The sequence below is a fragment of the Lepisosteus oculatus genome, chromosome 9 (assembly GCF_040954835.1).
Source record: "Lepisosteus oculatus isolate fLepOcu1 chromosome 9, fLepOcu1.hap2, whole genome shotgun sequence".
Taxonomy (NCBI): Eukaryota; Metazoa; Chordata; class Actinopteri; order Semionotiformes; family Lepisosteidae; genus Lepisosteus; species Lepisosteus oculatus.
In genome coordinates this window covers 12,794,498-12,806,443 of record NC_090704.1, presented here as the reverse complement: position 1 = coordinate 12,806,443, position 11,946 = coordinate 12,794,498, and positions in this window count along the sequence as shown.

Here is an 11,946-nt window from a genome sequence, read left to right as displayed (position 1 = left end):
TTTTGGCTTTTTTTCCATTGATTGACAAACCAAAACAGGCTCTGGTGCAACTTTAGAAGTCAGATACTGTAATTACTTGAATGGATTGTGTCTGTGTTCAATTAAGGTGTTTTACAGTAGCTCAAGGTAAACACACCTAATGTACAGTATCTCAGGGAGGTCCCACAGTTGATAAGCACAGCCACCAATTAAAACTGCATCATAAAGACAATAGATCTTTAAAGAAAATGAAAATCATCAATATCATCTTTTCTATCTGCACATGTTGTTTGCAGATCTTTATAGAAGAAGAAATGTTTTTTTTTTGTTTTCTTTTACAGGGAAACCAATATTATGTATATAAAAATACTCTATGTTTTTAATGTAGTAAACATGTAATACATGCCCTCCTGACCTGCAAAGGCTTCCTGGTAAAAGGAGGACAAATTAGGTTAGCATTTCATTTTGTCAACTTCCCCATCAGATTTCTGTAGTATCGTATTACATGCTCAGGGATACAAAGACATTAGTAAAATTAGGGATCGAATCACAGTGAAGAAGAATGAACAATATTGATCTCTCCTGCAATCTTTTTGTCCTTGCTATTTCAACTGTGTTTTGAAGGTATTTTATACTGCTTCCTATTTACTGTAGTGTATCCAAATTAACAGAACTATGAATGCTTATTTATTATTTCAGCAGCCTGAACTGAAATATATGTACAGTATGGTATTTATTTTTTTAGAATTAGGAAATAATTTATAAGCATCATTTAGATACTATACATTTTTACATCTACAGTGTTGGCATCACCAAATGCTGGTTTGCTTTCTCATTTATAATTTATAAAAGTATTCAATTGTATACTGTATTGTTAAGTATAGAAGAAAAATGAGTTTATATATTGTATAATACTGTAATAGCTAGTAGCCATATCACCCTGCAGCTCTCAACTGGCTACCCACTGAAGCTAAGCAGGGTTGAGCCTAGTCAGTACCTGGATGAGAGACCTCCTGGGAAGCTATGGTTGCTGCTGGTAGAGGTGTTAGTGGGACCAGCATGGTGCCCATCCTGTGGTATAGTGGTGGGGACACTATATTACAGTGGGTGCTGTCTTTTGGATGAGACATTAAACCAAGGTCCTGAATCTCAGTGGTCATTAAAGATCCTCAGGCATTTCTTGATAAGAGTAGGGAGTTACCCCAGTGTCCGGGCCAAATTTAACCCTCTCGGCCTTTACCATGCTTCCAAATTGTCCCCATGTATGATTGGCTTGCACTTACCTTGCAATAGACTGGCGCACCGTCCAGGGTGTACTGTGCCTTGTGCTTGTTGCTTGCTGGGTAGGTTTCAGCTTCCTACGACACTGTATGATACAGATGCAGCCATTCAAAATCAGCGGTAAAAACCCGCGGTACAGTAACCAACCCGCGGGGCACCGTAGGGCACCGCAGGGCAAGTGATTGGCTGGCCAAAATGACCGACAGGGGCACTCGTGGTGCATTGGTTGGTAGTGCAAAGATTTAATCATTTAATGTTTTTACTGTGCACATTTTAATCCGCTTAGTTTTGAATATTTATATGGATTTTACCACTAAAGGGAAATTTTAGTAGCTGAGCATAAAAAGAAGAGGAGCATAACGCATCTGAAGGTCATACACAATATTAATTTAGGAACATAAACATTACTGTATGTATGTAAACTGTACTGTGTATGGCTGGTCTTGGTAGTTTAAAGAAAAAATACACACCAGTCTTCCATTTCTCCCTAAACATTTTAAGCATGAAAGTTTTATGAAATGGTACCCAAATATGCGATTGCTGTATAGAATGAATTTTAATTTAAAAAAATTATTTAACACGAACATTAAGCTGTTTACATCTTCCGCCTGAGAAAAGTCACCCGTTGCTACCCAACGCAGAAACACAGCCACTAACTAGGAAAGAGAGGACATTAGCTACCCAATATGATAAAGAAATAAATGATTATTTTGTTTATTTCTTTTGCACATTTATTTGAACATTTCCATCGATTGTACAAGCACTTGGAAACTGTCCAATCCCTAGTTCATCAGGCATTTTACCGGTCTGGCGCCGGTCTGTGTCTTCCAGGATATAATGCCAGCGAACTCTTGTTTTTATGTCCACTATAACAGACAATCTCCTTTGCTTTTAACCGAGCGTTTAATAATTTCCTAAAATGAAAATGATTTACTTTATTTCCCTCACGGGATCAATAAAAGTATCTATCATCTGTCTAAACTATGGGACAGAATTCTGGGGTCTCCCCATACCAGAGATTATGGTAGGGCTTCAGAATGGTGATTGGCTGACACCATCTGACACCCCTCTGATTGGAGAAAAAAGACGTGCTGATTTGCTATACATACTGTACCAGGAAGAGGATTTCTTTCTATTCGAAACATGTATTTTAAAAGTTTAATTAAGAAGTAAAAACCTTACAGCGTACACAGATTTCTAAACTGATCAGGATCGTTATCTTTGTCTTATGCATAATAATGTTCACCGCTTTGTCCAGCAAATTAATAATAAACTTTATTTTATAAAGCGTTTTAAATGAATAAGTAATTAGATTGCTCATAAACCTAATCACTTGCTTTTTCTTTTTATTTAGGCTCAGATTTCAACTATAAATCGTATTATTAATAACCATAATAACAACCAACCAACAAAAACAACCATATAAACATAATACCAACCAAAAACATAGATAACAACCACAATACAAAATCAAATATATCAAACCATTTTACTCTCGCAAAGTCCTCCAATTATCATAATCCCGCCCCTTATGCAAAACCAAACCTTCCTCCCATCCCAGTTTATCCTGTTTATCATAAACAAAATCCACCTCAATTTTCAACATAAAGCATTACACAAAATCAATACCTCAACACTCCATACTCAACAACGATAATTCACAAACAGCCAGAACATGTAACTACACATTCCCAAACAGACCTAATTTCCATAACCCTGCCCCTTATGCAAAACCAACATCCCTCCCCTGTTCTCTCTCTCCCCTGGCGGTTGTAATTGTTTTTATTTTCAAATAAATTTGAGCAAAGTCATGTATTTTAAAAATCTTAAGATTTTTATATTTATGTCTTTATTTAATGGTTTCATTAGTGACAAAGGCTAAACTTTCTTGGAAAAATGTCTTTTATGTAAACCATGTTTGCTATTAATTCATTCAGGGCTAAAATATGCTCATTGTCTTCTAGTGAAAGAAGGGTTCCTTTTGCCGTAGTCGGGTTGAAATTAGAAGTTTGCCACGCCCGGACTGTTACACCAACGCATTAGCATGTTAAAGCGATTTCATTGAGGAGCCTAGCCTTTAACTAGTAAGTACTGTACTTACTGGGTTTTTGAGGGGGGGGAGGTGTCTTTCGCTGGAAATCTCGCCTCCTACTTTGAAAATACCCGTGAAACCGGTTCAATTCGTCACAGCCAGCACTCCTGCAGAGAGGGGGGTTGTACTTGCAGTGTATACAGTACATGCGTTATGCTCTTCGTTAATGTCTAAGCCGGAACATATCATTATATCTCATTTTGTATTTCTTAAAAAAAAATCGTTTTCCCAGCCTAACAGTATTGTTTTTAACCTTTAAAGGCGCCATATACAATAAAGTTCATTTTTATTACTATTGTAAATTTGCTGGACAGAGAGGTGAACATTATTACACAGAAGACAAAGATAGCGATTTACGTTGCATTGTGTATCGTGCTGCTTTAATACAGTTTTAAATAATTAAAAGTCTAAACAGTATCAGCTTTATTTATGGGTTTTAAATAAAGGTGATTTAAACGCGATTTAAATCAATATAAATGTTTATATTGTAACGCATAGGTGACTATTCGTTGTTATTAAAATGACTTAAATTCGATCATGTTGTGATATTTAGAAATATACATTTGTTTGGTGCGAGTGAAGTTTTATTTAATCTCTGAGCCATACTGATTCTTCTGGAAGCCAGTTTCCGCCAGGGAGTAAAAAAAAAAAACACACTATGGTATTCTCTCCAATGCATTTCATGATGTACTTTTCACTGATGAAACAACAGTGGCTCTGGAACAGTTTTCAACCATGTCGTTTTATAAAAAGGGGAGATATGTACACGTTACTGAAGCTAAAAGTTTAGCCTTTGTCACTAATGTAACCACTAAATAAAGACATATAGAAATCCCTACGTTACAGACTGTATATGGCTGCTATTGGTAGTTTAAAGAAAAAATACACACCAGTATTCCACTTTCTCCCTAAACATTTTAAGCATTAGAGTCTTAAATGTGGTTATTTCGGAAACGTTTGTACGTGCTCCTTCTGACCATGTTACTGTTTACTGTCACTGACCATATTAAGTTTAAGTGCCTGTGGGCACTTTTCCTGTCCATGGGGGGTGGACCGTCTTTCATTAGAAGGTTAGTCTGTTCTACTCTGAGAATGTAGAGGGGGTGGAAAGTGCCTGCGGTCATTTAATTAGTATTAAAATTCGCACTGATTCCCTTGCGAAGATACGGACATAGGAATATTCGTGCGTGGTCAAAAAATGGCATAAAAAAGTGAAGGCTGTGAAAACATTCACAATGTACTTTATACACAAAGCAAATATACCTCCCCCCCCTCTCTCAATTCAATTCAAGCTGCTTTATTAGCATGACAGATGGGTACAATCAGTGTTGGGTATTTACTTTGCTTTGAGATGACACTTTTAAAGGTGATATATAAAATCAAGGCTTTAACTTGCTTTAACTCCGCAAGTCTGAGTTCTTGTGTCTGTCCTATCCGAACCCGAAAGTATTACAATATGTATCTTTATAGCAGGTGGTGTACAGCTTTTTAGTATAGATTACACTTTTCTAAAATGTATTTAAAAAATAAAAACGATTACAATCTAATCTTTCCACGTTTGATCCCAAAATAAATCTAAACGGGGAGAAAGCTATGCTGAAAGTTTATTAAGATACTTAGAAGATAAAGATATCAATTTATGTTGCATTTGTCTGATTGTGAATCAAAAAACACATATATTTAAACCCGCATTTGCGATTAAAATCAAAACGTTATTTAAATCAATATAAATGTTTATATTGTAACGCCTAGGTGACTATTCATTGTTATTAAAATGACTTAAATTCGATCATGTTGTGATATTTAGAAATATAAATTTGTTTGGTGCGAGTGAGGTTTTATTTAATCTCTGACTCAGTGATGGCCTGGCATGGTGAGGTGCGCTGGCAGCTATATGGTGTTACGCAGTGGTGGCCTGACACGGTGAGGTGCCCTGGCAGCTGTATGATGCAGTGGTGGCCTGGCACGGTGAGGTGCGCTTGCAGCAAGCGCACCTCACCGTGCCAGGCCACCACTGCATCATACAGCTGCCAGGGCACCTCACCGTGTCAGGCCACCACTGCATCATACAGCTGCCAGGGCACCTCACCGTGTCAGGCCACCACTGCGTCACACATATTTCAGCGCCATATATTTCATGGATATTATGGAATATAATGGATGGATATCTTAGTTATCTTTCTAGTTCACAGGTTTGCATGCATAATTTAATTTTGAAAGCCACTGAGACATCGGATACTACTGTTGTATTTATGAAAAAGAAACAAAACAAAAAACATACTAACAACTGTGACATCCTACTCCTTAGTTAATACATTTTATTATTCATAAACAGTTAACATTGTTAGCAAAATATTTTGAATTATATTTAACCCTATTTTTTCTTTAGTTTTGTATTTAACTTATTATATGATAGTCAGACTTAATGTATATTTGAACAATGAAAATATATTTTTACAAGATTTTACATTAAGCACTTAAAATTAATATGGTTAATAATAGTAAACTGTAACATGCTGTAACAAGATCGGTTAAACTGCGAAGAAAATGCTTTCAGAGAAAATGTTTCAGGTGTGAAGAACATAGATTTCCAATGCAATTTCAACCAAACCTGTTCCCAGACACCCTGCCCCCACCACCATTAGAATATACACAAACATTTTAGCGTTTCATTTTGAGCAGAAGACCCTCACACCTGAAAAATGCTGGCTGTGACGAATTAAACCGGTTTTACAGGTTTCAATCACAGATCATGTGACATGGGAGTCAGTAAACTAACACACAGCGCCACCGGATTTGATAACACTATAAAAACGCTATAAAATAATGTGACTTGGCACAGAACAAGTTTACAGCACAGTACAAAAATTAATGCTGACCATGACTTTAGAAGCATAAATTGCCTTACACTCAATTTAAACACAAGCTGTCTTTAGCCCTCTAAGCTGGTTCATACAGAAATGTAGAGATCCAGGCTCAGAACACACAGCTTCATTAGCGAATACATATGCAGGACAACTAGAGAAGACGTTTTACAGAGGATGGATTTTTAGAAACATCCCATCAGTGACATCACTGAAGTCAACTCCTAGGTACTGTAACTGTCGTGTGGGTAGTTTCACAAGAATCAGACAAAGGCTTAAGCATCGCTTGTTCTAGATAAAACTGCAAAAAAAAACAACAACCAATAATGTACTTCTTTGCGGCTCTGTTTGCCCAAATCATATATTCACAACGTGAAATCTAGAAAATAATATTATGTAACCAAAATCCGCAATATGGAAACAGAACCTGTGTAATTGTTGATAGATGATGTACTCGTAACATTTTTTTCAAGACAAACTACAACATTTAAAAAATGACTTGTATGTACTTGATATCTCTAATCAATCCACGGGTTCCAGCACAAAACGAAACTAAAACGCATACCGTTTCGCGCTTCTTATTAGTTGCTCAAAAGTAATTTGACCGTATGAAATGCATAATATAAACCTAGAAACATATACGTGAGCAGTACTTAAGTACTGTAGTATCGGTGTTAAGACATACCTCTCAAATACTGTAAATCAAGTTAAAAATATCTCAAGACCGATTCTGGTCATAATGAAACCATGTTTCGTGTATGTTTTCTTTTTCATCTTGAAATAACTCATTTCTAAATACCTTTTTCACTGTTAACATTTTGCAGCAACTCTGCCACAAAATATACACTCTGACAGTTCATCCTGCTACCAACATTAAATAAAACAAAATTTAAGGTTTCTATATTTATGTCTTTATTTAGCGGTTTCATTAGTGACAAAGGCTAAACTTTCTTGGAAAAATGTATTTTATGTGTTGCAGAAAAAACTGACTTGCTTTAACAAAATATGTTTACAAATCCTTTCACCTGGCATTTTCGTAGTTAGAAATTATGGAACGCTCTGTTAAAAGCAAGGGAGTTTTTATGTCCGTTGCAGTTCTTTTGCAACATGAATATAATTATATCGTTATTAATTTCTTGAGATACGCGATTCCATATTATATTCCCTTTTAATCAAATTCTAAAAGTATGCTTGTTGACTCCGGTATCACGTTAGTTAAAGACTTCGAAGCTTACAATGTTTAGGGAGAAATGGAATACTGGTGTGTATTTTTTTCTTTAAAGTGCCGATTCCTGGAACACCCCTCTGAAGTGGTTCCATAAAATCTGGTATACGGAAAAGAAAGCATTGATAAATACAAGTGTCTTTTAATACACTCTTTGCTGTGCTCTTGAGGATCCTTGTGATATTTTAAGCTCTAGTTGAATGATAGGTGTCGCATTTTAAATCATTTTCGTAGTTAGAAATTATGAAACGCCCTGTTAAAAGCAAGGAAGTTTTTATGCCCGTTGAAGTAAAACAAAATGCCTGACAAAGTATGGCTTGGACAGATTCCAAGTGCTTGTACAAATGTGTTAAAGACATTATACTTTGAGTATACAGCTTGTCCAAAGTCATCCATTATTAATACTATGAGTAATATCTTCAGTAAAGGCTTTGATGCATAAATATTTCTGATAAAGGTAGGTTGTGTACTTTTGTCCAACTGAGCAATCTTGCTTTCATAAAATATACCAACATTTTAATGACTGATGATTAACATGCTGTAATACACAGTTCAAAATTAAAGGCTCAAATGCTGTAAATGAGAGGTTAAGCTCCCCCTGGCGGTTTTACAAGGCGACGCCAGATAGTTTCCGGCAGAGCATCAAATGTTACGTGACACCACGTGATACCACGTGATACCGCGACACGCCCACCGGGGTATGCCGCGAAATACCTCACCCATTTTGAATGGCTGCATCTGTATAAAGAGGTTTGGAAATTACATAACTGTTACAGCTATAGGTGACTAGGAAGTGTCTCCAAAGGTTTAGATTAGCAGTGTAAACATTTCTAGCTTCAAAGCAGAGGGATGTTTGCTGAGATGTGGTGTTCCCCTGATCCACATACCATACTGTATAAGATCACATTTAGAAAAAAAAAGAGAATGAAAAGGATAAGGAGAGAAAGAAGGTGAGACTACAAGAGAGGAGCCTGAAGGAGTTGGGACTTGAAGATTGCAGCAGGCAAGAGCCCCTACTTCATGATCAGCCAAAGAAATCCTGATTAGAACCAAATATTTGAACCTTGGTAGAGAGCTTGCTATTCTGTGTTTTTAGGGAACTTTCCTGGGAAAAACATACCTTAACTAGAGATGCCATTCCTGCTTGTGGGTGCATTGTAGGACAGGGAGATAGGCTCCAATTTATTTTGTGGCATATGGGTTTGCAAAGAGAGAGATTTAACTCAAGTTGTATTGCATTTATTAAGAAGGCAGCTTATCTCTTATTGTGGCCTCCACAGGCATTTTTAAAGAGTTCAATACTTACTATTATAATAGTGCAATACTTACTTATTACTCTTTTCACCAAAGCTGTGCTAGAGAATAAAGAATTCACATGCCTCTAATTATACCAACCATTTTGGCATATTCTATAGACATCACTTACTGTACAAGTTAGGGGTTATGACTATTTTACTTATTGATTTTATCGCTAGGTAAATCCTAATCTTCAACATTTTTGTAACCCCCCCCCCCATTTGTAACAAAGTTAAATTTTAGTCAACTTTTTGACCATGCATAGCCTGTCTTCTTTTATTCACCAAATGAAAGATATATTGTTTTTTCACATACAGTACATAATACCAAAAACAAAACACCAAATGTGAACTGTCATCGTCCAGTTTTATACCCAGAAACCACAAAGGCCTTTTAACACAGTGGAAGTCACTACTTAATTACTTCACAATCGGCAAAGATCTGCTAAATATGATCTATATCTGCATGCTGGGTTTGGTCATATAGCCAGAACCACAAACCTAATGGAATTTCTACTTGGTTTTTGGGTGAATATACAGAAGATATTGACGAAACTATCCAAAAGCACAAGGTGAATATTAGATGAATCTACATGTACAGTTATGTACTAGGAACAAGTAAAGGTTAAATAGTTTTTTATTTATAATGTGCTACTTTTAAGTGTGCTACTCAGTAAATTTTTATTCATCATTCTTCATTCATATCTTTTTGAACACTCCTGGTTCATTTGGTTTCACTTTCTCTGCAAGCAATTACATCTGTAATTTAAATTATTTGTTGTTTATACTGTATATACTGTAATATTTATCTAGGTATTATACATAACATTTCTTTGCAGAATAATGACAAAAGTAACTTCTTATCAAATAATCCCATTATTAAGAAACACTTGTAATTTTTTAGCTAAATACATCGCCTGCCACACAAGTAAAGCTTTAACAAATTGCCCCATGAAGATAATAAGTACTCTTCCTCTAAAACTAAAATATAATGATTATATGTATACTATGTTGACATTTTTATATATCACATTATGTTAAATATTAAATTAATTCTATAAAATTAAATATTAGTGATGAATGCAGTTATAATATGGATGAAACTCCATAGTATAAAGCTACTAAACATGAATCCTGCCATTGGGGGGAATAAAGAAATCCAGTTTTACCAGTCAGTTGACCAGCAGACCCACAATTTCCAGGAAGCTCAGAGAGAGTAAGGGAAATTTTAGATGCACTTATAATAGAGTTTTGTATATAAGAGAATCGAACCTAGGTCTCCTGTGTGGCATGAATTCTAATACTGAACAGTGTGTAACTTTGATTGGACAACTGAATGTGTGAAAGACTTGGGGCATTCCGGAATATAATTTCATAAATATTTAATATGAGAAGACATTGCAATGTATTCACTCTGTTTTAAATTATCAGTTTATATACAGTGATGTTAGAATTAAGTCTCTGGAACTTTGTAAACAATTGTGAGTTACCTCTCTGCTACAAGTTGTTTCACCTGCTTGTGTCCTTTGTCACCAAATTTAGAACTTTAAAACGGAATTTCTGTGTTATCTTATTTCTCATGGTCTTTTTAAATCAATTTTGTAAACTCTTCTCTTCCTCTACCTTTCAGCATCCTATTTCCAGGGTTGCCGGGATGTTCACCGGGATGAGACGCATCATTAGGTCATGTGCCTTGAATTGACCAGCTCCCAGGAACCCCCAACTGGACCGCCACGCTGGAGTTCCCTCCTGGCCATTGTTGGTCAGACCCCTGTGCTCAGTGAAGACTTGTGGGTGTAGCACGGCTATGGATCTTGGTGGCTCATCTTTGTCCAGAGTGTTGGTCTTTTGGTCTGCCATCATGCACCTCAGGGAAATTGGTGGCATGTTCCCCAGACCATGTGACCTCTATCCTCAGAAGCCCAACAGTAGGAATCCACTCCAATGTCAAATGAGCAACATTCAGGTCTCCCTGATTTTGGTCATTCTTAGGTGAACAGTTTCATTGTAGGCTGGCTGTCAGCCATGCCAGCCTTTGTCTTTCTTTTTTGCCTCTAATGCAGAGAACTGGCTTTACCGCAGTCTGTTGCATTGTAGTAATTTTCCTTCTTCTGATTGGCCTTCTAAGCTTCACCAGCCTGTAATCAATTATTAATTTGCACTCATTTATCTTTTTACTTTCCCTCCATACCGGATGGCTCGATCCCCAACAAATGGGTTTCTTTAGGCATTTCTGCCACTCTCCAAACCCGTGTGCTTCGGTTCATTCCTGAGCAACTCCTGAGTGCTTTAAGGATTCTTTGCACTTCCTGTCAGGCTTATAGATTAGTGCAGTCCTGTCATGTTGTGGTGCTTACTGCGATATACAGTGCCGCCTTGTGCATTCTGGTTGGCTGTACCTGTATATACTATTAGCGACAGTATTCAAAACTGTTTGACTTTCTTCTTCAATGCATTCTTTGTAACTATGGATAGGAGATAAGAAAAGATCACTTTTTTACATATACAATTTCTTGTATTAGGAATTTGTCTTTTCACATACCCCAACTTGCTCTCCAAGAGACACATAGATACGGAGAGAAGCTTGGGGTCAGAGCACAGGGTCAGCCCTGTATACGGCGCCACTGGAGCTGAAGGGGTTAAGGGCCTTGTTCAGGTGCCCAACGGAGTAGGATTTCTCTGTCGGCTGCAGGATACGAGCCGGCAACCTTCCAGCCACAGGCGAAGATCCTTAGCTACTCCACCGCCCTGTAACTACCGTATGAAGTCTAGCAAAGATGTCTTTCTAAATAAAATAGTCTCTTCTCTCTTTGCAAATGGAAATGTTATTAATTTCCCAGAAATATAAAATCCTCATTCTTTTCAAAACTATGTATCAAGATTAGGCCTAATAAATAGTCCACAATTTTACACAACTAGATAAAAGGGTAGTTCAATTACATTTTTGACTGGGAAAGAAAAAAAAGTTTGGCAACAATCAGAGACGTTTCTGTTTTAAAAAAACAATTGTTCTTTTTCATGAATCTGTACATCAATGATCATTTTACTGGTAAAGGTCAAAACAAAATACAGTAGCATTTTAAATAAAATATGATATTGATGTGATATCCACTGATATTCATGAATGCATCTAATTTGTATTTTCATTTATCATAAATAAAAGCATGCTGGAAGGCACTGTTCTAAAATAATTTCTTAAAAAACAATATC